The sequence below is a fragment of the Haematobia irritans genome, chromosome 4 (assembly GCF_050003625.1).
Source record: "Haematobia irritans isolate KBUSLIRL chromosome 4, ASM5000362v1, whole genome shotgun sequence".
NCBI lineage: Eukaryota > Metazoa > Arthropoda > Insecta > Diptera > Muscidae > Haematobia > Haematobia irritans.
Genome location: NC_134400.1, coordinates 37835969 through 37863132, shown reverse-complemented (window position 1 = coordinate 37863132; position 27164 = coordinate 37835969). Strand labels below are relative to the sequence as shown.

The 27164-nt window shown below is 32.1% G+C and overlaps 1 long non-coding RNA gene across 1 annotated transcript in view; it reads right to left on the bottom strand.

Moving 5' to 3' along the window:
• LOC142233188 (uncharacterized) overlaps positions 1-20120 on the bottom strand; it is a 320063-nt gene extending 299943 nt beyond the window's left edge. Inside the window, exon 1 of the long non-coding RNA XR_012721347.1 lies at positions 18717-20120. This is a non-coding gene — a long non-coding RNA (uncharacterized LOC142233188). The remainder of the gene's footprint in view (positions 1-18716) is intronic.
• Positions 20121-27164: the final 7044 nt, after the last annotated feature.

Here is a 27164-nt window from a genome sequence, read left to right as displayed (position 1 = left end):
TATCTTTTCAAGATACTGAGTTCCTTTTTTTCAGGATATTACTGAGTTACGGGACTGTAATCTGAAGGATATATTCGCCTTTATCAAGGCTTCTAGATGGAAGCATAGAAAACCGAAAACCGTGAGATGTGACTGATCCTGTCAGAGGAAGATAGATGGCAAAGAGGAAAGAAACAACTATGAGGAATCACAATGGTTGGTCCATGGTATGGTCTAATCTGATATAACTTAATAACTTTATAATCTAATATAACTTAATTAACGATCACAATTCGAGTATCCAAATCACGTTTTTTGGAAGCTCTCTTTTTCCTACCTATTGATATTCACCCGTAATTAATGGATCCATCGCAGTAAATTGATTTTAATTCCCTATTTATCTAGTATGGAATCCCTAAAATTTATTGCAATGGTTACTGCTACCATGGATAAATCAGAGGCGAGGAGGCATCTATCAACAAACACCTGAATGGAAACAAAAAATGGCACATGACAAAGAATCACAAACGTTAGTGATGAGGACTACGACGACGACGATGATGATGATCATCATCATCATCATCATCAGAGACTATAGAGTGTAGACGATGAAACACTTAATGGAAACAAAAGCATAAACAAAATGCACATGATGATGATGATGTTATAAGGGATGATGTTGGTCTAATGATTTCGACTTGGAAGATGTATTCACGTGAATAATGTTTGGTCTAAGTGTCTGCCATAGGATTCTGTTGGCGGCTTCGTTTTTGTGTGATATATTTTACAATGTTTTTTTTTTTGCATTCCAACGAGTTCATTTAGTAAAAGTGTTGTGCTTACCATTTTGTAATTTATTGTCAAGTGGATGAGGTCATTGCCATTGTCTTTTTGTGATTTCTCTATCCACCAACTTCATAAACGAAAGTGGCCGATGTAGGTTCATTATCTACGGTGGTTTCCATAGTTCATATCAAACCTCTGCAACGAATACTTCAAGCACACGCCACACAATTCATTGTCCATTTCTCTAACGAGTGAAATAAAAACCTTGGACATTGTGAACCAAAACAAATAGAACCCAGTAAAGCAAGAACCAAACAATGTTTTGAAGTATTCGAATGTAATCGGAATTCCAAATCCATTCGTTTTATAATTTCGATTTCTGTGTAGATGAAGTTATTTCGTTTTCTCAACTATAAGAGTATGCTACACACACATACACACCATTCCTATTTTGTTTATTGTTGGCACATACAATAAAAAGCACAGACCCGCTCACCAAAGATTATAGAATTGAGGAAGATGGGAGATTGGCTTGCGTCATACCAAATGTTGCATTTACCAGATTAGTTTAATACATGTTTGAAATATTTTAGTTCTTTTTCGTTTTTATTTTTTAAACGAAAAATTTAATTTTCTTAATGAAGCAATGTTAAATTTTAGGCAACAACAAAAAAAATTAATTTTTCCCCTTTATGGAAATTTATTTCGTGCTCTTAATTTCTTTTTATTTGCATTTTAATGCTATGTCAATACTTGTCGTATACGCGTTTGGTTCGAGTATTAAACTAATGTGGTAAATGGTTTGATGTGCTCAGTAGCCAATCTCCTATCTTCTGTAATCTATAATCTTTGCCGCTCACAGCCTGCATTCATTGACTTCTACCAATCAGCTGATCGACGATTGTGTTTGTCTTTTGTTTGATAGTTACTTCGTGTGTCATACGAAGTTTCGTCGTTGCTAAAGCAAAGTATTCTATTGTTTTGATCTCAGCTTTAAAACCATTGCGTTGACCAAACTACTAGAGTAGCTTAACCCAAAGATTATAGATTACAGAAGATAGGAGATTGGCTACTAAGCACATCAAACCATTTACCACATTAGTTTAATACTCGAACCAAACGCGTATACGACAAGTATTGACATAGCATTAAAATGCAAATAAAAAGAAATTAAGAGCACGAAATAAATTTCCATAAAGGGGAAAAATTGATTTTTTTTGTTGTTGCCTAAAATTTAATATTGCTTCATTAAGAAAATTAAATTTTTCGTTTAAAAAATAAAAACGAAAAAGAACTAAAATATTTCAAACATGTATTAAACTAATCTGGTAAATGCAACATTTGGTATGACGCAAGCCAATCTCCCATCTTCCTCAATTCTATAATCTTTGGCTTAACCAACAGAGGAAAATAATGTTTGTCAAATTTATTTGGGCAAAGCCCTATAGACTGCAAGATGGTTGGATGGACGCACGTATCGGAATTACCACATTCCTCATCAGCATCCTCTACTTGCAGCAAAACTATCAACCAATTATCAGAATAAATTCAGGCAGTTCGCTAAACCCAAAGTGAACCACATTTGAACCCTCCGAAAAAAGGTTTATGATAGCCGACTTATGCCGAAATAAATTCATGCAAACATCTCTCTTTTCCTTTGCCATCGATTTGAGTGCAGTTGGCTGGGTTTATTTTGAGCGTGCTTCCTCTTACTTCGGAGGATTCAAGTGTGGTTCACTTTGGGTTTAATGAACTGCCTGAATTTATTCTGATAATTGGTTGATAGTTTTGCTGCAAGTGGAGGATGCGGAATGTGGTAATTCCGAAACGTGCGTCCATTCAACCATCTTGCAGTCTATAGGGCTTTGCCCAAATAAATTTGACAAACATTACTTTCCTCTGTTGGTTAAGCTACTCTAGTAGTTTGGTCAACGCAATATTTTTAAAGCTGAGATCAAAACAACAAATATGATTTTACAGTACAAACCAACAATAAAAAAAAACACGAAATAAAGTTTTGACAAAATTTTTCTATAGGCATAAAGTTATGACAAAGTTTTCTATAGAAGTAAAATTTTGACAAAAGTTTTCTATAGAAATAAAATTTGACAAAATTTTCTGTAGAAATAAAATATTGAGAAAATTTTCTATAGAAGTCAAATTTTAACAAACTTTTTTGGAAATTAACTTTTAACAAATTTTTCAATAGAAATAAAATTTTGACAAAATTTTCTATAGAAATAAAATTTTAACAAAATTTTCTAGAGAAATAAAATTGAGAAAATTTTGTAGAAAAATAAAATTTCGACAAAATTTTCTATAGAAGTAAAATTTTAACAAAAGTTTGCTATAGAAATAAAATTTGACAACATTTTCTGTATAAATAAAATATTGAGAAAATTTTCTATAGAAATGAAATTTTAACAAATTTTCTATAGAAATAAAATGTTGACAAAATTTTCTAGAGAAATAAAATTGTGAAAATTTTGTAGAGAAATATAATTTCGAATGTTTATAGAAGTAAAATTGTGACAAAATTTTTCTATAGGAATAAAATTTGACAAAATTTTCTGTAGAAATAAAATATTGAGAAAATTTTCTATAGAAGTCAAATTTTAACAAACTTTCTATAGAAATTAAATTTTAACAAATTTTCCTATAGAACTAAAATTTTGACAAAATTTTCTAGAGAAATAACATTTTTACAAAATTTTCTAGAGAAATAACATTTTTACAAAATTTTCTAGAGAAATAAATTTTTGAAAAAATTTTCTGTAGAAATAAAATTTTGCCAAAATTTTTCTAAAGAAATAAAAATTGTGACAACATTTTCTATATAAATAAAATTTTGAGAAAATTTTCTATAGAAATAAAATTTTGAGAAATATTTTCTATAGAAACAAAATGTTGACAAAATGTTCTGTAGAAATAAAATATTGAGAAAATTTTCTATAGAAATCAAATTTTAACAAATTTTCTATAGAAATTAAATTTTAACAAATTTTTCAATAAAAATAAAATTCTGACAAAATTTTCTATAGAAATAAAATTTTGACAAAATTTTCAAGAAAAATAAAATTGAGAAAATTTTGTAGAGAAATAAAATTTCGACAAAATTATCTATAGAAGTAAAATTTTCTATAGAAATAAAATTTGATAAAATTTTCTGTAGAAATGAAATATTGAGAAAATTTTCTATAGAAATCAAATTTGAACAAATTTTCTATAGAAATTAAATTTTAACAATTATTTCTATAGAAATAAAATGTTGACAAAATTTTCTATAGAAATAAAATGTTGTCAAAATTTTCTATAGAATCTTTCTAGAGAAATAAAATTTTCTATAGAAATAAAATTTTGACAAAATTTTCTGTAGAAATAAAATATTGAGAAAAATTTCTATAGAAGTTAAATTTTAACAAATTTTCTATAGAAATTAAATTTTAACAAAATTTTCTATAGAAATAAAATTTTGACAAAATTTTCTATAGAAATAAAATTTTGACAAAATTTTCTATAGAAATAAAATTTTGACAAAATTTTCTATAGAAATAAAATTTTGACGAAATTTTCTATAGAAATAAAATGTTGACAAAATTTTCTATAGAAATAAAATTTTGACAAAATTTTCTATAGAAATAAAATTTTGACAAAATTTTCTATAGAAATAAAATTTTGACGAAATTTTCTATAGAAATAAAATTTTGACAAAACTTTCTATAGAAATAAAATTTTAACAAATTTTCTATAGAAATAAAATTTTGACAAAATTTTCTATAGAAATAAAATTTTGACAAAATTTTCTATAGAAATAAAATTTTACAAAATTTTCTATAGAAATAAAATTTTGACAAAATTTTCCATAGAAATAAAATTTTGACAAAATTTTCTATAGAAATAAAATTTTGACAAAATTTTCTATAGAAATAAAATTTTGACAAAATTTTCTATAGAAATAAAATTTTGACAAAATTTTCTATAGAAATAAAATTTTGACAAAATTTTCTATAGAAATAAAATTTTGACAAAATTTTCTAAAGAAATAAAATTTTGACAAAATTTTCTATAGAAAAAAAACTTTGACAAAATTTGCTATAGAAATAAAATTTTGACAAAATTTTCTATAGAAATAAAATTTTGACAAAATTTTCTATAGATTTTTTTTTGTTTTCCGAATATATTTCACCGAAGCGATTTTTTAGAATATACAATTGCAATCAGCTGTTCAGTCAGTTAGTGACAAGACCTTGCTTACATTTTACTCTTACATCATCTGCACGTATATTTGCAATAACTGTTTCGCCATTATCTCGTTATCAAGGAACATTTCGATTTCTTTAGTTTCCAAGAATATTAACGACTTTTCGACTACCATCAGCTACGGCATAGTGGTCATTGTAAGAGTTGTATTTTTTGCAATGGTGTTGATTCTCATTACCATTGACTATTGAGAGAACATCAGATGTTTTTGTCTCTGACCATAACAATGGTGTAGACGACAACAACAAATGCCAGACAAACACCCACCCACAGACGAATATACGCGTGCGAGGACTGGTAGCGAGAATGGCCAGATATTCAAACAAACGCATATGTGTAATGGCTATGACTCTTTCTTGCAAAGACAATAAACTTGAGGAAGATAGGAAATTGGCTTGCGTCATACCAAATGTTGCATTTACCATGTTAGTTCCATACATGTTTGTAATTTTTTATTTGTTTTTCGTTTTTATTTTTTAAATGAAAAACTTAATTTTCTTAATTTTCTTAATGAAACAATGTTAAATTTTAAGCAACAACAAAAAAATTACATTTTCCCCTCTATTGAAATTTATTTCGTGCACTTAATTTCTTCTTATTTGCATTTTAATTCTATGTCAATACTTGTCGTATACGCGTTTGGTTCGAGTATGAAACTAACACGGTAAATGGTTTGATCTCCTCAGTAGCCAATTTCCCATCTTTCTCAAGTTTATTGTCTTTGCTTTCTTGCATATGAGGTTGCATGATGCACAGCCAGAAGAGACGAACAAGTGTGTGAAAACATTACAACAAATTTTTGTTTTATGATTTCAACAGAGTTGGGTAGTAATTTTCGGATGTTGATAATGTAATGTGGGGCTGGCTGTGTGATGATAGAGTGATCAAAAACCCGGTTTATTTGAAAGTGGGGTTTGCTCGGTTCTAGAAAACCGAACCCTTTTTTTTAAAACGGGTGGGCGGTGTTTTAAAAATTATATAACCAGTCCAACCGGTTTTTTCCCCCAAAAGTAGCAAAGATGCATAATGAAGGAAAAAGTGCTTCAATGTTTTAATGTAAAAATTAAATTTCTTGGCAGTAATTGTTGTAACAATATCATAGATAAACATTAAAATGTTGGATTTTTTATTTTTTGGTTCCATTAGCTTTTTGTGAATATTTCTGAAATGTTATATTAAATACGGTGTTAAAGAGTCTCGACAACTAATAATTTTCTTCTACATTCTGCATTTGGCTTTCGAAGAATCATTTTGTTGTTTTTCAAAATATGCACAATTATATTCACAAAATTCTACAGAAAGGTACACCAAATTAAGTCGTATAATAATAACTTAAGAAATATCATAGATTTTGTTAACAAAATGTACGCTCCTAATTATACAAGCACGATTTGCTTATATTTCATTGAAATATCTCTGAGATTTATTGAAAAAAACCAACGTATTTTATTTGACATCTTGGACGAATACTATGTTGGAAGTGCACAGAAAATACATTCGAGATGTTTTCATATTTCAGTTTACATTGAAAATAAAAGACCGACAACCGGGTTTTATGATATTTAAAAAAAACCGGTTCTACCGGTCCACCGAAAATGGGATTTTATACAAAACCGAAACCAAACGCAATCGGTGCAAAACGACAAACCGGTCCACTGGTTTTGATACTCTATTGTGTGAGCTTTAAAATGACACAAACTATACTGTGTGCCAGTAGCGCTGTCTAAACAAAGCCGCTTAGGTTAGGTTAGGTGGCAGCCCGATATTTCAGGCTCACTTAGACTATTCAGTCCATTGTGATACCACATTGGTGAACTTCTCTCTTATCACTGAGTGCTGCCCGATTCCATGTTAAGCTCAATGACAAGGGACCTCCTTTTTATAGCCGAGTCCGAACGGCGTTCCACATTGCAGTGAAACCACTTAGAGAAGCTTTGAAACCCTCAGGAATGACACCAGCATTACTGAGGTGGGATAATCCACCGTTGAAAAACTTTTTGGTGTTCGGTCGAAGCAGGAATCGAACCCACGACCTTGTGTATGCCACGCGGGCATGCTAACCATTGCACCACGGTGGCTCCCAAAGCTGCTTAGACTCATTATAATATATATATATATATAATATTCCTAAATATTCGTAATAATTATAGTTATTTATTTTAAAGAGTTTATTTTAAAGAGTTGCAATTGCACTGAATTGAGTGTCTAAAGAAACGACCAATCATATACTGAAGCTTAAAATTTGTATACCCTCCATCATAGGATGGGGGTATATTATTATACCCTCCATCATAGGATGGGGGTATATTAACTTTGTCATTCCGTTTGTAACACATCGAAATATTGCTCTAAGACCCCATAAAGTATATATATTCTGGGTCGTGGTGAAATTCTGAGTCGATCTAAGCATGTCCGTCCGTCTGTTGAAATCACGTTAACTTCCGAACGAAACAAGCTATCGACTTGAAACTTGGCACAAGTAGTTGTTATCGATGTAGGTCGGATGGTATTGAAAATGGGCCATATCGGTCCACTTTTACGTATAGCCCCCATATAAAGGAACCCTCAGATTTGGCTTGTGGAGCCTCTAACAGAAGCATATTTCATCCGATCCGGCTTAAATTTGGTATATGGTGTTGGTATATGGTCTCTAACAACCATGCAAAAATTGGTCCACATCGGTCCATAATTATATATAGCCCCCATATAAACCGATCCCCAGATTTGGCTTGCGGGGCCTAAAAGAGAAGCAAATTTCATCCCATTCGGCTGAAATTTGGTACATGGTGTTGGTATATGGTCTCTAACAACCATGCAAAAATTGGTCCACATCGGTCTATAATTATATATAGCCCCCATATAAACCGATCCCCAGATTTGGCTTGCGGAGCCTCAAAGAGAAGCAAATTTCATCCGATCCGGCTGAAATTTGCTACATAATGTTGGTATATGGTCTCTAACAACCGTGCAAAAATTGGTCCACATCGGTCCATAATTATATATAGCGCCCATATAAACCGATCCCCAGATTTGGGTTCCGGAGCCTCAAAGAGAAGCAAATTTCACCCGATCCGCCTGAAATTTGGTACTTGATATTTGTATATGGTCTCTAACAACCATGCAAAAATTGGTCCACATCGGTTCATAATTATATATAGCCCCCATATGAACCCAGATTTGGCTTGCGAAATCTCCAAGAGAAGCAAATTTCATCCAATCCGGTTGTAATTTGGAACATGGTGTTAGTATATGATCTTTAACAAGCGTGCCAGAATTGGTCCACATCGGTCCATAATTATATATAGCGCCCATATAAAACGTTCTCCAGATTTGACCTCCGGAGCCTCTTGGAGGAGCAAAATTCATCCGATCCGGTTAAAATTAGGAACGTGGTGTTAGTATATGGTCGCTAACAACCATACCAAAATTGGTCCAATCACACAAAAGTTGGTCCATATCGGTTCATAATCATGGTTGCCACTAGAGCCAAAAATAATCTACCAAAATTTTATTTCTATAGAAAATTTTGTCAAATTTTTATTTCTATAGAAAATTTTGCCAAAATTTTATTTCTAAAGAAAATTTTGTTCAAATTTTATTCGGTTCATAATCATGGTTGCCACTCGAGCCAAAAATAATCTACCAAGATTTTATTTCTATAGAAAATTTTGTCAAAAGTTTATTTCTATAGAAAATTTTGTTAAAATTTTATTTCTGTAGAAAATTTTGTTAAAATTTTATGTCTACTTTGTCAAACTGGATTATATACGTATTGGATCGATCTTTTTTGATTTAATATATACCACGTATGGACTGACATACAATTTAGAAGATGGTGTTAGGAGGTTTTAAGATACCTTGCCATCGGCAAGCGTTACCGCAAGTTAAGTAATTCGATTGTGGATGACAGTGTTTAGAAGAAGTTTCTACGCAATCCATGATGGAGGGTACATAAGCTTCGGCCTGGCCGAACTTACGGCCGTATATACTTGTTTTAAAACTAAAACATTAAATTTCTTAGAAACTATCAATCTGCCACCGTTCCAGCAGCTGCATCCCGAAACCCTTGCTGAGAATTGATATCCCATAAGGGGAGACATAAAAGAGGAGATTTCGATAACAGTCTAATTTGATATCAAATTAATCAACTAACGACGACATGGAAATAGGATCACCATCAAATCAAATGGTCAATTTCCCAATTAGGTACCATTAACTGAATTAAAGCTCTCTATTTTATATACATATACATAAATAAATGTGTTTACATGAGACATATATTTGCATATGTATGAAGTCAAACCAAATTCAAATATCCTATTCTACGATGGGATTAATACTCAAAGATGACACAAAATGATGTAAAATCCATATTTTATGAAAATATATCAAATAAATGAAATGACTAAGAATATTTCACAGATTGTCTGGATTTACATTTTATTTCGTTGACAAATAAATCCCATCCCTGAATGACTGTGTCACAGAGGGTTTTGTGAATATCTTTCTCTTGTGTTGAGAGCCACATTAATAAACACTCACCCAAAGACACATATCCACCAGGGATGGAAAATTCAATTTTTAAGAAAGTACTAAAAAAGTATTTTTTTGAGCGAAAAAGTACTTTTCACTAAATTTCAACAAAAATTCCATTGGTAGATTATTGTCAAGAGCTCTTTGGACTGAATTTTAAAGAAAATAAAACTTTGTTTCCCAACTCCTCAATTTTAAATATTTTTTTAGTTTTATATCCGCTTACAAAGACTACTGTAGTATTGTAATCACGGTTGCCACTGTTAATAGAATTCTACTGTTTGGTAGATTAATAGAAATCTTGGTACTTCATAAATTTTCTGTAAATAAATAAATAAAAAAAAATTCTATTGAAATAAAATTTTGACAAAATATTCTATGGAAATAAAATTTTGACAAATTTTTCTATAGAAATAAAATTTTGACAAAATTTTCCATGGAAATAAAATTTTGACAAAATATTCAATGGAAATAAAATTTTGACAAATTTTTCTATAGAAATAAAATTTTCATCAGAAATAAAATTTTGACTAAATTTTCTATAGATATAAAATTTTTACCGAATTTTCCATAAAATAAAAATTTCAACAAATTTCCCATACAAATCAAATTTTGACCAAATTTCCTATAAAAATAAAATTTTGACCAAATTTCCCATAAAAATAAAATTTTGATCAAATTATCTATAAAAATAAAATGTTGACAAAATTTTCTATGGAAATAAAATGTTGACAAAATATTCTATAGAAATAAAATTTTCATCAGAAATAAAATTTTGAAAAAATTGTTTACAAAAATAAAATTTGACAAAATTTTCTGTAGAAATAAACTTTTGATAAAAATTTCTATACAAATAAAATTTTTCTGAAGAAATAAATTTTTGCAAAATAATATTTTTTGGTAGTTTTTGGTAAGATTTTCTCCAAATGTTGGTAGATTTTTTTTTGTCTCAAGTTTCAAACGTGACTGTAATGGTTCGCATTATTTTAGTACGCGATCGATAATTTCTTATCTAGAAAGTGTTCGTGTGGAAGCGTAATATAGAATCACATCCTTTTTCAACTAAAACATTCTTGAAATTCAATAAAATCGTGTTAGACTTTCTCAAAATATTAAAATATTTCGTCAATACTATTGTACCATAAATCTAATATCGGCTAAAAAATTTCTACACAAAAGGTACTAAATTGTTCGCGGGGGTACTACGGTACTGATCAGGATGAAAAAGTATTGAAAAAAGTACTATAGTACTGCATTTTCCATCCCTGATATCCACGCGCATACAAAAGATACTCACACATGTTTTGGTCAGTGGTGGAACGGATGGAACTTAGTTACGAACAATAGTAGGACTGTCTTGCTTTAGTACTAGATAACAAAGCCATTGCGGCTTTAAAGACCCATTAAATCTTTAGAATTTTTTTTCAAAAATTTATTTCTTAGAAAATTTTGTCAAAATTGTATTTCTTTGTCAAAATTTTTTTCTTATTGAAAATTGGGTCAAATTTTATTTCCATAAGAAATTTTGTCAAAATTTAATTTCTGTAGAAAATTTTGCTAACCCTTTTTATTATACCCTGCGCCACACTGTGGAACAGGGTATTATAAGTTAGTGCATATGTTTGTAACACCCAGAAGGAGACGACATAGTCAAATGGTGTCTTTGGCAATAATGCTCAGGGTGGGTCCCTGAGTCGATATAACCATGTCCGTCTGTCCGTCCGTCCGTCTGTCTGTGAACACATTTTTGTGATCAAAGTCTAGGTCGCAATTTAAGTCCAATCGCCTTCAAATTCGGCACATGTTCCTGATTTGGTTCAGAATAGAACCCTATTGATTTTGGAAGAAATCGATTCAGTTTTAGATATAGCTCCCATATATATCTTTCGCCCGATATGGACTTATATGGCCCCAGAAGCCAGATTTTTGGCGGAATTTGGTTGAAATTTTTCACTAGGAGTACAATTAGTAGTATAGTCAAGTGTGCAAAATTTAATTGAAATCGGTTCAGATTTAGATATAGCTCCCATATATATCTTTCGCCCGATATGGACTAATATGGTCCTACAAGCCAAAGTTTTGGCCCAATTTGGTTGAAGTTTTGCACAGGGAGTAGATTTAGCATTGTAGCTATGCGTGCCAAATTTGGTTGAAATCGATTCAGATTTAGATATAGGTCCCATATATATCATTCGGCCGATATGCACTTATATGGACCCAGAAGCCAGAGTTTTATCCCGATTAGCTTGAAATTTTGCACAAGGAGTACAATTGGTAGTATAGTCATGTGTGCCAAATTTGATTGAAATCGGTTCAGATTTATATATAGCTCCCATATATATGTTTTTCTGATTTCGACCAAAATGGTCAAAATACCAACATTTTCCTTGTTAAATCGCCACTGCTTAGTCGAAAAGTTGTAAAAATGACTCTAATTTTCCTAAACTTCTAATACATATATATCGAGCGATAAATCATAAATAAACTTTTGCGAAGTTTCCTTAAAATTGCTTCAGATTTAAATGTTTCCCATATTTTTTACTAAAATTGTGTTCCACCCTAGTGCATTAGCCAACTTACATTTTGAGTCCATAGATTTTGTAAAAGTCTATCAAATTCTGTCCACATCGAGTGATATTTAAATGTATGTATTCGGGACAAACCTTTATATATAGCCCCCAACACATTTGACGGATGTGATATGGTATCGAAAATTTAGATCTTCAAAGTGGTGCAGGTTATAATATAGTCGGCCCCGCCCGACTTTAGACTTTCCTTACTTATTTTTACTAAAATTGTGTTCCACCCTAGTGCATTAGCCAACATACATTTTGAGTCCATAGATTTTGTAAAAGTCTATCAAATTCTGTCCACATCGAGTGATATTTAAATGTATGTATTCGGGACAAACCTTTATATATAGCCCCCAACACATTTGACGGATGTGATATGGTATCGAAAATTTAGATCTACAAAGTGGTGCAGGGTATAATATAGTCGGCCCCGCCCGACTTTAGATTTCCTTACTTGTTTCCTATAGAAAAATTTTATTTCTATAGGAAATTTTATCAAAATTTTATTTCTATAGAAGATTTATATAACTTTGTCATTCCGTTTGTAACACATCGAAATATTGCTCTAAGACCCCATAAAGTATATATTCTGGGTCGTGGTGAAATTCTGAGTAGATCTAAGTATGTCCGTCCGTCCGTCTGTTGAAATCACTTCAGAACGAAACAAGCTATCGATCGAACGAACCAAGCTATCGGCTTGAAACTTCACTGAAAAAACAGTGAACCCACCAGGAAGAAAATTTTAGAAAATTTTGAATATTTGTAGAAAATTTTAACTAAACAGTATTACAAACGGCATCACGCCGATGTCATCAAAATAAGTAAATATTTTTCGACAAATTCAAGAAAATTTATTAGACATAACTAAGTTTTTTCACTTGTTAAAGAAAATTTTGTAGTTTGAAGGAAAAACTTGGAGTTCAAAATTGCAAGAATATCTTTAGTGATATACGAAGTTCATGATGGACGCATTTTTGGTAAAATTTACAAATTTAAAGAAATTCTGAACTATTTTGTAGAAGGTACGAATTTAGTTAATCATTATGCTTCATTTGAGTTTAGTTTTTTCCTCGGTTTTAGTTAATTTAACTAACGCAAACAAAAAATTATTAAAGTAAAGGAAACTTTCCCCAAACATAATAATTCCATGAACTAAAATAAAGTTAAATTGGCTTTAGTGAAATAGAGAGTTCACTTTTTTTTTTTGAGTGTTGCCACAAATAGATTTTATTGATGTCGGTCGGATGGTATTGCAAATGGGCCATATCGGTCCACTTTTACGTATAGCCCCCATATAAACGGACCCCCAGATTTGGCTTGCGAATCCTCTAAGGGAAGAAAATTTCATCCGATCCGGCTGAAATTTGGTACATGGTGTTAGTATATGGTTTCTAACAACCATGCAAAAATCGGTCCTCATCGGTTCATAATTATATATAGCCCCCATATAAACCGATCACTAGATTTTGTTTGCGGAGCCTCTAAGAGAAGCAAATTTCATCCGATCCGGCTGAAATTTGGTACATGATGTTAGCATATGATATTTAGCCCCCATATACACCGATCTCCAGATTTGACCTCCGGAGCCCCTTGGAAGAGCAAAATTCATCCGATTCGGTTGAAATTTGGTACGTGATGTTAGTATATGGTATCCAACAACCATGAAGGAATTGATTCACAGGCCATAATTATATATAGCACCCATATAAACCGATCCCCAGATTTGACCTCTGGTGCCTTTTGGAGAAGCAAAATTCATCCGATCTGGTTGAAATTTTGTACGTGGTGGTAGTATATGATATTTAACAACCATGCCATATCAGTCCATAAACATATATAGCCCCCATATAAACCGATCCCGAGATTTGGTTTTGGAGCCTCTTGGAGGAGCAAATTTCATCCGTTAACAACCATGCCTAACTAGGTCCATATCGGTCTATAGTTATATATAGCCCTCAGATAAATCGATCCCCAATCACACAAAAATTGGTCCATATCAATAGTTGTATATAGCCCCCATATAAGCGACCCCCATATTTCTATTCTGGCTCCCTACGTACCGTGCAAAAGTCCATATCGATTCGTAATTATTTTTAGACTTACCTACACATACTTTTTTTTGTCTAATGTATACCACGTATGGACTAACTCACAATTTAGAAAACGATTTAAGATACCACAATCCAAGTAATTCGATTGTGGATGACAGTCTTTCGTAGAAGTTTCGACGCAATCCATGGTGGAGGGTACATAAGATTCGGCCTGGCCGAACTTACGGCCGTTTATACTTGTGACATTTCTGAGGGTTTCAAAGCTTCTCTAAGTGGTTTCACTACAATGTGGAACGCCGTTCGGACTCGGCTATAAAAAGGAGGTCCCTTGTCATTGAGCTTAACATGGAATCGGGCAGCACTCAGTGATAAGAGAGAAGTTCACCAATGTGGTATCACAATGGACTGAATAGTCTAAGTGAGCCTGATACATCGGGCAGCCACCTAACCTAACCTAACCTAACCTACATCAATAACAACTACTTGTGCCAAGTTTGAAGTCGATAGCTTGTTTCGTTCGGAAGTTAGCGTGATTTCAACAGACGGACGGAAGGACATGCTTAGATCGACTCAGAATTTCACCACGACCCAGAAAATATATACTTTATGGGGTCTTAGAGCAATATTTCGAAACGGAATTCCAAAGTTATTATACCCCCCATCCTATGTTGGAGGGTATAAAAAAACACAAAAGCCCAGTGATGCCAATTTGGTGCTTTTGGCACCAAATATAGTGTTTTTTTATTTCCAAACAGCACCAAATTGCCGTTTTAGTGCCTTTTCGAAAAAAGCACCAACTTGGTGCTTTCTGCCATTTTCAGTTAGTGCTTTTGGTGTTTTTTATACCCTCCATCATAGGATGGGGGTATATTAACTTTGTCATTCCGTTTGTAACACGTCGAAATATTGCTCTAAGACCCCATAAAGTATATATATTCTGGGTCGTGGTGAAATTCTGAGTCGATCTAAGCATGTCCGTCCGTCTGTTGAAATCACGCTAACTTCCGAACGAAACAAGCTATCGACTTGAAACTTGGCACAAGTAGTTGTTATCGATGTAGGTCGGACGGTATTGAAAATGGGCCATATCGGTCCACTTTTACGTATAGCCCCCATATAAAGGGACCCTCAGATTTGGCTTGTGGAGCCTCTAACAGAGGCATATTTCATCCGATCCGGCTGAAATTTGGTACATGGTGTTGGTATATGCTCTCTAACAACCATGCAAAACTTGGTCCACATCGGACTATAATTATATATAGCCACCATATAAACCGATCCCCAGATTTGGCTTGTGGAGCCTCTAAGAGAAGCATATTTCATCCGATCCGGCTGAAATTTGGTACATGGTGTTGGTATATGGTCTCTAGCAATCATGCAAAAATTGGTCCACATCGGTCCATAGTTATATATAGCCCCCATATAAACCGATCCTAGATTTGGCTTGCGGAGCCTCAAAGGGAAGAAAATTTCATCCGATCCGGCTGAAATTTGGTACATGGTGTTGGTATATGATCTCTAACAACCGTGCAAAAATTGGTCCACATCGGTCCATAATTATATATAGCCCCCATATAAACCGATCCCCAGATTTGGCTTGCGAAGTCTCCAAGAGAAGCAAATTTCATCCAATCCGGTTGTAATTTGGAACATGGTGTTAGTATATGATCTTTAACAACCGTGCCAGAATTGGTCCATATCGGTCCATAATTATATATAGCCCCCATATAAAACGTTCTCCAGATTTGACCTCCGGAGCCTCTTGGAGGAGCAAAATTCATCCGATCCGGTTCAAATTAGGAACGTGGTGTTAGTATATGGTCGCTAAGAACCATACCAAAATTGGTCCAATCACACAAAAATTGGTCCATATCGGTTCATAATCATGGTTGCCACTAGAGCCAAAAATAATCTACCAAGATTTTATTTCTATAGAAAATGTTGTCAAAAGTTTATTTCTAGAGAAAATTTTGTTCAAATTTTATTCGGTTCATAATCATGGTTGCCACTAGAGCCAAAAATAATCTACCAAGATTTTATTTCTATAGAAAATGTTGTCAAAAGTTTATTTCTAGAGAAAATTTTGTTCAAATTTTATTCGGTTCATAATCATGGTTGCCAATCGAGCCAAAAATAATCTACCAAGATTTTATTTCTATAGAAAATTTTGTCAAAAGTTTATTTCTATAGAAAATTTTGTTAAAATTTTATTTCTGTAGAAATTTTTGTCAACATTTTCTTTCTATAGAAAATTTTGACAAAATTTTTATTTCTATAGAAAATTTTGTGAAAATTTTATTTCTATAGAAAATTTTGTTAAAATTTTATTTCTGTAGAGAATTTTGTCAAAATTGTATGTCTACTTTGTCAAACTGAAGTATATACCTATTGGATCGATCTTTTTTGATTTAATATATACCACGTATGGACTTACATACAATTTAGAAGATGGTGTTAGGAGGTTTTAAGATACCTTGCCATCGGCAAGCGTTACCGCAGCTTAAGTAATTCGATTGTGGATGGCAGTGTTTAGAAGAAGTTTCTACGCAATCCATAATGGAGGGTACATAAGCTTCGGCCTGGCCGAACTTACGGCCGTATATACTTGTTTTTTTTTTTTTTTAATTTGAACAGTATTAATTTTAATTGATATCTTTTCATTGAAAAATTCGGATTAGACTTTCAAAAGCTTAAACTCAACTACTTTCCAAATGTAGAATTTGATTAGTATTAAGGTGGTATGGATTCTTTTTTTAATCAATAGTGGTATTTAGGGTATTGTTTAGAACCAATTTAGCGCAGGCATACTTATACTCATACCTGGTAATTTTCGCTACTCAGAAAAAAAAGTAAACTACATTATGGGAAAAATGATCTATCTCGTTCGAAAATTGAACTAAATTGTATTTCAAATTTTGAGATCCTTTAAATTGACGAAAATTTTCCGACTTTTTTGGATTTTTAATTACCCTTTACGAAATTCATCTTTCTCGAAAAGAAAAAAATAAACTAAAAATAAAGAAAAAATCTTAAGCGCCAGATCATTCCTATTTTAAAAACGTTGTAGTTCATTCTTACTATTTTTGAGAAGTTTACGAAAAACTTCTTCTGTTTTAGTTAGAATTGAACTAATTTATATGCAATTGAAATTTTACTGCCATTTAGTTCATAAAATTTTTGAGACATACTTGGAATAAAGAAAAAATCGTTAGGCTGGGGAAAATTTCTTACAAAACTTTAAAAATAAACTAAAACAAAATAAAATTTTTGCAATAAATATTAGTTCATTTAAGCATCAGTTTTACAACAGACTTTTTTTCTGTTAGTTAGAATTTAACTAATTTATATGCAATTGAAATTTTACTGCCATTTAGTCCATAACATTTTTGAGACATACTTGGAATAAAGAAAAAAACGTTGGGCTGGGGAAAATTTCTTACAAAATTTTAAAAATAAACTAAACCAAAATAAAATTTTTGCAATAAATATTAGTTCATTTAAGCATCAGTTTTACAACAGGCTTTTTTTGTCTGTGTAGGAAATGTCTAGGGACGAGTTCCGAATTTCTGAACTTGATAAAGATGCAATTAAAAACGTTTGTATTAAATTAACAAAAGCACTCATAACTGAAATAAATATTAATATTTCCAAATTTAATGTCGAAAAAATGTTTTTCTCCTCTAAAAAAAAAAATATTGTGAAATTTTAAAGACAATACTGACCAAAATCAATTGGATGAAAGTATTCAAAGTGATCAAGGTGTACATTTGAATAGAGGTTCGTAATTTCATAAAATTACAAATGCGTCAAATCAATTGAGCATTGAATTTTAGTTGGCTTTAATAGTTTTTGTGGTGGGAACACACAAAAATTTTTTTCTGATTCAATCACGAAATTAATTGATCCAATTAATTTTTAATTAAAATGTCTTCAATCACAGAAATGATAGTATCAATTAAAAAATTAATTGAAGGTCAATTAAAAAGTTAATTGATCCAATTAAAAAATTAATTGATAGTATTATTTTTGTGATTGATTTTTGTTTCAATTAAAAAATTTGTTGAATCAATTAAATTTTTAATTGAATATTTTTTAAAAGTCAATTAAAATTTTAATTGGAAAATTTTTCGTGAAATTTTTTTGTGTGAAGTGGTATGTTAGAATTTATAATACAGTTTTGGTGCTTTTTGCCTTCCGGAAGTTGGCATCACTGCAAAAGACAACTTTTCCAATAACTTTGACAACTTGTTGTTCGAAAGTACTTTTCATTGTAACCTTATTACTGTTTGTCTCATCACTGGTTCTGCTCTCATTGTCCAACCATTTACATGAAAACAACAACAAAGCTTTGTTTTTGTTATAATTAAATTTTCCATGGCTACTTTTAAATGTTTTTATGATACAAAATTATTAATTTTTATTATTAAATTTAAGTCAGAATGCAATTTTTAATAAGTGTTTTTTATTTAATATTAGTTTCCAGGTTCTTATTAGTTCTCTTTGAGAGTTGACATTTGCTTTAATTTATACTCACTTTGTATTCATTCATTTGAAGCCGTTAGCGAAGCTGGCAAAGCTACAATGACGTCGTCGCCGACTGCGATTAGAGGCTTAGACAGCAATAATGGTTGAAGGACGGATGGCGGCGAGTTCTAGAGGTGGTTGGCTGCCTGGCTGCCTATTATATTTTATGAATGATGGATGTGTGGTGTATGCGAATGTGTGCACTATGAGAAATCCGAAAGAGAGTGCACAACTACAAAACAATAGAACACTCACCGTGTGTGTGTATGTATGTTGTAAATGAAAAACAACAAACCTCAAATACTCAATAATAAATTCTAGTTAGACTTGTTTATGGTTTGTTGATGTTTTTCTAATTGTTATGTTGTTGTTGTTGGGAGATATTAATTTTGTTTTTATTTATATGAATTCACACACAAAAATTTTTGTTATTATTAATTACCAATGGAAACACTACGCATTATTTATATCCAAAGAGATTTAGAGAGCCACCAAAAATACAAGAGCATACGTTTTGTATGTTTAATTTTATTTTTGTGAATAAATTTTTTGTTATAATTTGCAATTATTTCACAATTGCTTTCCTTCTTATGTTAGTTTGGAACAAAATTATTTTATTTCACTTAAATTTCCCATTCACTTTGCATGCGGCACTCACTAATTTGTTTTTAATTTCCAGCTTATTGCTATTATGAGTTAGATAATTTTTTTTATGAAAATGCTGAATTTGATTTAAATACAAATATTTTTTGTTGTGATAATGCTGTAATTTGCTACAGAATTTTCAGTATTTAATTTATTTGCATTCGAAAATTGTTGTTTATTATCCGCACTTTACATTAACACCATCACTCTGTTCCCATGGTGGTTTCTATATTTTCCCTTTGTAATTTGTTGATACACCCCGGGAATATGGTTAACCCGTAATTTGTGTTACACGCTTAAGCATTGTTATTGCTAGACTGATTTATTATCCGTTTGCGACATTTGTTTTAAATAATACCGACAACTAACATAGAGTTTTTGCAAATCTTCTTGAAATTGTTGTTATCCTCCTACAAGCGAGTAATTCCACACGACACACGCACACGTAAGAAAACAATCGCACCGACCGACCGAATGAGCGAGCAGCATATGCGGATTTTTATTTTTACTCTATAAAAAACCCCTCTACAATTCCGTATATGGCAAAATGTAGATAGGGACTGATGATAGCTTCCTTCGATTGGACCTAACACAACGAAAATCACTGTGTTTGTTGTTGTATACGTTTGTGAAGGGTGTTAGTCTCCTCTTTTATTTCCTAGTGCTGTTTGTTTTTGTTGTTTTTCTTTTTATTATTCCCCAATCCATAAACTCACTCACTCACTCACACTACACTCACTTAATGTTTGCACAAAAATACTCAGCTCAGTGTTTTCCCCGTTATCCGGTAGTTCCCGTTGGTTTATCACTGTGCAACTGAACTTCTACTTTATCTACCATTATAAAACTGTCAATTTTCCTTGATAACAAGCGACAACTATACTCTCTGTTATTATTTTAGGGTTGTTTGCCCCCTCTCACACCCCCTTACACAAAGTCTGTGGGCAATGCAAAATGAATTCCTCTTAAATTCTGGCGCATGCCAATTTGTCCAATTGTATTTTTGTTTATTATCCAACTAGATTAAAATTCTCTTCTCACTCACACAAATACAATGTATAAATGTGAGATGAACACTTGACAAGCCAAACATTGATGGAAGAGAGAGTTTTGCAATGAATTAGAATATTGCATTGGAGAAATCAAAAACAATTGTTTTTGGTTTTTGATGGAAATGTGTATTTTTGCGTTTGTTTATACATTAATGTTTTGAGAGTTATAACTACTCTCTCATAGTGAGAAAGAAAGAATAAAGTGATGCCTAGTTTCTTATGGTGGAAAATAACAGAGGTGGAATTTGCGTTTTGTGGCTTAAAACAAAGATTCCAATAAACTTGTAATGGTTTTCATCAAGCAAACATATTAATTTAAAACAAGTATATACGGCCGTAAGTTCGGCCAGGCCGAAGCTTATGTACCCTCCACCATGGATTGCGTAGAAACTTCTACTGAAGACTGTCATCCACAATCGAATTACTTGGGTTGCGGTAACTTTTGCCGATGGCAAGGTATCTTAAAATTTCCTAACACCGTAATATATACCACATAGTCCATACGTGGTATATATTAAACTTAAAATGGCCGATTAAATACGTATATAATTAAGTTTGACAACATTTTCTATATAAATAAAATTTTGACAAAATAAAATATTGACAACATTTTCTATAGAAGTAAAATTTGGACAAACTTTTCTATAGAAATACGATTTTAACAAAATTTTCTATAGAAATAACATTTTGACAACATTTTCTATAGAAATAAATTTCTTAAAAAATTTTCAAAAGATTTAAAATTTTGCCAACATTCTCTACAGAATTAAAATTTTGACAACATTTTCTACAGAAATAAAATTTTGCCAACATTTTCTATAGAAATAAAATTTGAAAAAATTTTCTATAGGAATAAAATTTCGACAAATTTTGCTAGATTATTTTTGCTCGAGTGGCAAGCATGATTATGAACCGATATGGACCAATTTTTGTGTGATTGGGGATCGGCTATATATAACTATAGACCGATAGACCAATTTTGGCATGGTTATTAGCGGCCATATATTACACCACGTTGCAAAATTGAATGGTTCTTAGAGACTATATACTAATATCATGTATCAAATTTCAGCCGGACCGGATGAAATTTTCTTCTCTTAGAGGATCCGCAAATCAAATCTGGGAATCGGTCTATATGGGGGCGGATGGACGGACGGACGGATATGCTCAGATCGACTCAGAATTTCACCACGACCCAGAATATATATACTTTATGGGGTCTTAGAGCAATATTTCGATGTGTTGCAAACGGAATGACAAAGTTAATATACCCCCATCCTATGGAGGAGGGTATAATAAAATTAAATTAAATTGAGTATTGTTCCATTTGATCTAATTTAAAGTTATTTTTATACCCTCCACCATAGGATGGGGGGTATACTAACTTTGTCATTCCGTTTGTAAAACATCGAAATATTGATCTAAGACCCCATAAAGTATATATATATATATATATATATATATATATATATATATATATATATATATATATATATATATATATATATATATATATATATATATATATATATATATATATATATATATATATATATATATATATATATATATATATATATATATATATATATATATATATATATATATATATATATATATATATATATATATATATATATATATATATATATATATATATATATATATATATATATATATATTATATAATATATATATATATATATATATATATATATATATATATATATATATATATATATATATATATATATATATATATAAAGGGTGATTCTTTTGAGGTTAGGATTTTCATGCATTAGTATTTGACAGATCACGTGGGATTTCAGACATGGTGTCAAAGAGAAAGATGCTCAGTATGCTTTGACATTTCATCATGAATAGACTTACGATCTGCCACAACGTCGAATTTTCAGTGAATGGGCCCTAGAAAAGTTGGCAGAAAATCCGCTTTTTTATCGACAAATTTTGTTCAGCGATGAGGCTCATTTCTGGTTGAATGGCTACGTAAATAAGCAAAATTGCCGCATTTGGAGTGAAGAGCAACCAGAAGCCGTTCAAGAACTGCCCATGCATCCCGAAAAATGCACTGTTTGGTGTGGTTTGTACGCTGGTGGAATCATTGGACCGTATTTTTTCAAAGATGCTGTTGGACGCAACGTTACGGTGAATGGCGATCGCTATCGTTCGATGCTAACAAACTTTTTGTTGCCAAAAATGGAAGAACTGAACTTGGTTGACATGTGGTTTCAACAAGATGGCGCTACATGCCACACAGCTCGCGATTCTATGGCCATTTTGAGGGAAAACTTCGGAGAACAATTCATCTCAAGAAATGGACCGGTAAGTTGGCCACCAAGATCATGCGATTTGACGCCTTTAGACTATTTTTTGTGGGGCTACGTCAAGTCTAAAGTCTACAGAAATAAGCCAGCAACTATTCCAGCTTTGGAAGACAACATTTCGAAGAAATTCGGCTATTCCGGCCGAAATGCTCGAAAAAGTTGCCCAAAATTGGACTTTCCGAATGGACCACCTAAGACGCAGCCGCGGTCAACATTTAAATGAAATTATCTTCAAAAAGTAAATGTCATGGACCAATCTAACGTTTCAAATAAAGAACCGGATGAGATTTTGCAAATTTTATGCGTTTTTTTAAAAAAAAAAAGTTATCAAGCTCTTAACAAATCACCCTTTATATATATATATATATATATATATATATATATATATTATATATATATATATATATATATATATATATATATATATATATATATATATATATATATATATATATATATATATAATATATATATATATATATATATATATATATATATATATATATATATATATATATATATATATATATATATATATATATATATATATATATATATATATATATATATATATATATATATATATATACACAGTCTCACACAAGTTTACATACGGTTTAAGATATTGTATTTTCTTTAATTAATAAAATATAATAAAATATGCATATATATGCTTTAGATTTTGTAAATTAATTTGAAAAACAAAGTATTTGTCAATTTTCAAGAAGGTTTTTGTAGTCTGGATTATAAACAACAACAAGAAACATGTTTAGTTATGAGGCAAAAACCTCAAGGGTATGTAAACTTATGTGAGACTGTGTATATATATATATATATATATATATATATATATATATATATATATATATATATATATATATATATATATATATATATATATATACTTTATGGGGTCTTAGATCAATATTTCGATGTTTTACAAACGGAATGACAAAGTTAGTATACCCCCCATCCTATGGTGGAGGGTATAAAAATAACTTTAAATTAGATCAAATGGAACAATACTCAATTTAATTTAATTTTATTATACCCTCCTCCATAGGATGGGGGTATATTAACTTTGTCATTCCGTTTGCAACACATCGAAATATTGCTCTAAGACCCCATAAAGTATATATATTCTGGGTCGTGGTGAAATTCTGAGTCGATCTGAGCATATCCGTCCGTCCGTCCATCCGCCCCCATATAGACCGATTCCCAGATTTGATTTGCGGATCCTCTAAGAGAAGAAAATTTCAAGAATGTTATTAGAAGAGTGAAAAGGAGAGTACATAGGAGTCTTTTTGCGGACGGGACACCTAAACAGATATGGAAAACACTTAAGAAAAATGGCCTTGATAGGGAAGTTGAATTTAATGGTGATTGTGTTGACGTGGAGCGTATTAATCGTGAATTTGTTTCGAATCAATCTGTTGACTGTATGGTACCATGTATTCCGAGTGATGTGCACGAGGGATTTTCATTTCGTACTGTTGGTTATGATGAAATTGTGGAGGCCTTTCAGTTGATAAAGTCAACTGCTGTGGGGCATGATGGGTTTGGCCTGAAGTTTTTGAGGATACTGTTCCCGTATATTATCGGATACTTATTGCATTTAGTGAACACGCTGTTAACCACTTCGGTATTTCCAATGGATTGGAAGTTGGCAAAGGTAGTCCCTATTCCCAAGAATAGTGGACAAGATGAGTTAAGGCCAATTTCCATTATGCCGATATTATCGAAGATGGTGGAACATGTTATGAAAAAGCAAATACTTGAGCATCTGAAGACATATTCTCTTGTACATGATAGTCAATGTGGGTTTAGACAGAACCGGTCTACGACATCTCTGCTTATTGGGTTGACTGATGGCATTAGGAAGAAACTGAGTGAAGGAGGTTGTTGCGTGCTTCTGTCACTTGACCTTGAGAAAGCATTTGACAGAGTGAATCACGCTTTGTTAGTAGAGAAATTGTTCAATAAATTTAAATTTTCCTCCACTGCATGCAAATTATTGTATTCATATTTGTCTGGTAGGAGACAGTATGTCTGTGTTCGAGATGTTTTGTCTAGTGTTCTTCCTGTTAGTAGTGGTGTTCCTCAAGGATCGGTTCTTGGACCACTGTTGTTTATCATGTTTGTTAATGACTTGTTTAATTGTATAAATGCGACGAATTGTACTAGTTTCGCGTTTGCCGATGACATTCAGATTTTGTTTAAAGGGGATCACGTTTTTATCGACGTTCTTCAGAATAGTATAGACTTTGTAATTAATATCTTAGTTAGTTGGCTAGGCAATAATCAATTAACTATTAATACCTGTAAGACTAAGGCGATGTGTTTTGGGAATATGCCGGGGGGACCTATCTCTATTTCTATTTATGACACCCCTATAGAAATAGGGAGTAGTTTGAGGTGTCTCGGTGTAAAACTTGACAATAAGTTAATTTTTGAGGAGCATGTTAATTCATTAGTGTCCAAAGTTAACTTTACATTGCGAAAGTTATACAGTTTGGATTTAATTTTACCTCTTAAAATGAGGATACGTGTTGTACATGCAGTTGTTATGCCCGTTTTTTTGTATTGCCTAGAAGTGTTCTCCGGTAGTTTTGGATATGTGTTAAGAAAACTGAGATTGCTTTTTCATCGTGTTATTCGGTATGTGTTTTCTGTGAAGTGGTACCATCATATTTCAAATTATGTTATAGATTTTCTTGGGTGCACATTTGAAGACTTTATAAACATTCGAATTTTGGTTCACTTTTATAAAGTCTTTAAAATTAGGGAACCGTTATTTGTATTGGATTTATTCTCGTTTTCTAGGTCAACGAGAAATCCCCAGATACTTATCCCCAGGTTGACATCCATTCTTGAAAGATCTTTTTTCGTAAGAGTTGCCCGTGCATATAATGCACTACCTGTGTCTTTAAAATCGTTTAGTTATTCCCCTATAACTTTTAATAAGAAACTTTGTGAATATGCTAAACTTTATGACATATGAGCTTGCAATATTTAATATATTTATTTTTTTAGGTATGTTTTAGAGTAGTTTTTGAAAGAGAGAAAGTACGTATCATAAAGTGGTGTTATTTATATACATTTTTATACCCTCCACCATAGGATGGGGGTATATTAACTTTGTCATTCCGTTTGTAACACATCGAAATATTGCTCTAAGACCCCATAAAGTATATATATTCTGGGTCGTGGTGAAATTCTGAGTCGATCTAAGCATGTCCGTCCGTCCGTCCGTCTGTCCGTCTGTCCGTCCGTCCGTCTGTCCGTCTGTCCGGCTGTCCGTCCGTCTGTGGAAATCACGCTAACTTCCGAACGAAACAAGCTATCGACTTGTAACTTGGCACAAGTAGTTGTTATTGATGTAGGTCGGATGGTATTGAAAATGGGCCATATCGGAAAATGGGCCATACGTATAGCCCCCATATAAACCGATCCCCAAATTTGGCTTGGGGAGCCTCCCGGAGCAGCAAAATTCATCCGATCCGGTTGAAATTTGGTACGTGGTCTTAGTATACGGTCTCTAACAACCATGCAAAAATTGGTCCATATCGGTCCATAATTATATATAGCCCCCATATAAACCGATCCCCAGATTTGACCTCCGAAGCCTCTTGGAGGGGCAAAATTCATCCGATCCGATTGAAATTTGGTACCTGATGTTAGTATATGGTCTCTAACAACCATGCGAAAATTGGTCCATATCGGTCCCTAATTATATATAGCCCCCATATAAACCGATCCCCAGATTTGACCTCCGGAGACTTTTGGAGGGGCAAAATTCATCCGATCCGGTTGAAATTTGATACCTGATGTTAGTATACGGCCTCTAACAACCATGCAAAAATTGGTCCATATCGGTCCATAATTATATATAGCCCCCATATAAACCGATCCCCAGATTTGACCTCCGGAGTCTCTTGGAGGGGCAAAATTCATCCGATACGGTTGAAATTGGGTACCTGATGTTAGTTTACGGTCTCTAATAACCATGCAAAAATTGGTTCATATCGGTCCATAATTATATATAGCCCCCATATAAACCGATCCCCAGATTTGACCTCCGGAGCATCTTGGAAGAGCAAAAGTCATCCGATACGGTTGAAATTTGGTACATTTTGTCAATATATGGCCTCTAACAGCCATGTAAAAATTGGTCCATATCGGTCTTTAGTTATATATAGCCGATGACTTATTACACAAAAATTGGTCCATATCGCCAAAAATAATCTACCAAAACTTTATTTCCATAGAAAATTTTGTCAAATTTTATTACTATAGAAAGTTTTGTCAAAATTTCATTTCTATAGAAAGTTTTGTCAAAAGTTTATTTCTATACAAATGTTTGTCAAAATTTTATTTCCATAGAAAATTTTGTCAAAATTTTATTTCTATAGAAAA